This window comes from Babylonia areolata, chromosome 29 (genome assembly GCF_041734735.1).
Source record: "Babylonia areolata isolate BAREFJ2019XMU chromosome 29, ASM4173473v1, whole genome shotgun sequence".
NCBI classification, from domain to species: Eukaryota; Metazoa; Mollusca; class Gastropoda; order Neogastropoda; family Buccinidae; genus Babylonia; species Babylonia areolata.
Window position 1 is genome coordinate 27,170,251 of NC_134904.1, and position 2,500 is coordinate 27,172,750.

The following is a 2,500-nucleotide window of genomic DNA, read 5'->3' on the forward strand; positions in this document are numbered from 1 at the left end:
ACATATATATATATATATATATACATCTTCCCCAGGAGGACTAATAAATCACGAATTGAATCTGTCTTTATATCAGCATGGAAACCGAAAAGTATTATACATTTATTGAATTTCAGATTGTCCTCACTGTGCTGATTTTTATGTTTTGTCAACGAGTGACCTAAATGCAAGAACAGCTGCTGATAACAACCATTCTTTTACTGACGATGACATTGATTCACTTGAACCAAATGTCTTAACTGGGAGTCATTTTCTCGAGATTCACAGGACAAAATAAAACTGTACAAATGTACTTGGTAATCAGTTTTATTTTGTTTTGGTTTTGTTGTTTTTTTACGTTAGAGATAGCTAAAAATCGCCAAAACGATCGCTTTTATGGGAAATTCAGTCATCTCGCCTCTATCATGAGACTTAATAATAATAATAATAATAATAATAATAATAATAATAATAATAATGGATACTTATATAGCACACTATCCAGAAATCTGCTCTAGGTGCTTTACAAAAAACGCTTTTGTTAACATAAAACATTACATCTATGTTACATACACACACCAAAATGTGACTACACACGCGCGCGCGCGCACACACACACACACACACACACACACACACACACACACACACACACGCACACGCACACACACTGCATACATACATTTTAACATACATGTGTATCTAACAGCTACCCTTACACATACGCACACATAGGCAGGCACAAACTTACATAAACACACGCAAACACAATACACATTCATATGTACACATACATATGTATACACACATAGTCAAGCACAGCTAACGCAAAGGAAGTGGACCTGCCACAATTGAACTTATTGCTGAGGGAAAAGGTGAGTTTTGAGACGAGATTTAAAAGATCGAGGGAATCAGAATGACGGAGGTTATCAGGGAGCTTGTTCTACGTCTTTGGCGATTGAAAAGAAAACGATCTGTGTCCATAGGTCTTACTTCTGACGTGAGGTATCCTGAGAAGTCGAGTATCAGAGGAAGAACGGAGCTGGCGAGACGGGGTATAGATATGGAGGAGTTCAGAAAGATACTAGGGGCCAGATCCGTTGACTGCAGAATAGGTCAGAGTGGATAGCTTAAAGTCTATTCGATCAGAAACAGGCAATCAGTGGAGAGACTGAAGGAGAGGAGAAACATGGTCAAATTTAGAAGCTCTGCAAATGAGTCTGGCAGCGTTATTCTGAATTCGTTGGAATCTGTCTAACAGATATTTGGGAAGGCCGGCCAAAAGAGTTGCAGTAATCCAATCTTGAGAGAACCAGAGAGCATACAAGTGTCTTGGTCGCATCGGTTGAGAGATAGTGGTACCAAAATTCAACTGTATGTGGTAAATCAAACGATTGGTTTACAGATTCTATCGCACGTAAAAAGGGAGTGCTTCAGGGAAATGTTATTAGCCCCACGCTATTCAATATTTTCATTAATGACATAAGAGAATATATACACGATGACACCTCACCATACATCAACGAAACAGCCAAGACTCAGATCCCTTATCTGTTATATGCGGATGACATTGTGATGCTCTCGACAACAAAAGTAGGACTACAAAACAAACTAGACCAGCTACATGAATACTGTCTGCAATGGGGGCTTAAAATCAACAGGGACAAAACAAAAGTAGTAATTTTCACAAAAAAGACCCCAAAATATCAGTGCTCTTTTCATGTGGCGATAACTGCATCGAAACGACGGATAGATACAAATACTTGGAAATTTTTACCTTGCTGAAGACCACTTCGCCAAACAAGGAAATAAAGCAGCGCATGCTCTGAAACGCAGTGTGCGCGGGAAAGAAGTAAAGATGGATGTAATGACGCAACTGTTTGACACTTAAGTCACCCCAATTCTCAGTTACGGCGCTGAGGTGTGGTTTCCATTCAATCAAACTGCGACAAACTTCTCCACGCCCTCTATGCTGTTTAACCAATTTGATGCCTTTCTCTCCGCAAAATGCCCATCAGAAAATGTACATGTCAACTTCTGTAGGAGCTTAATGGGCATACACAAAAGATCAATTAAGTTACAAGTCCTGGCAGAGCTGGGCAGATACCCCATTTCTCTGACTGCAGTGTGTCAGGTCATCTCATTCTGGGTACGCATCATAGAATCAAAAGAAGATAGCTATTTGAGGCAAGCATATGATGATATGTTATTGATGAATTCATTGGAAAAAGTTCCTTGGCTTAATTTCATCAAAAAGATACTGGTTTCAATTGGATTCTCCCACGTGTGGGAGAACCAAGGCACACTCAACATATTCTGTCATGAATAATCTGCAGGATAAATATGTTCAATATCGTAACAGCAGAAAGAACGGGACCATTTTAAAGCTCTCCTTTTATTTTGCAAACACTTATACATTACAACCTTACCTGATCAGCTGCAAAAATACTAAACATAGAGGAGCACTATGTCGATTGCGAATAAGTGCACATGAACATGAAATTGAGCGAGGACGTCACTA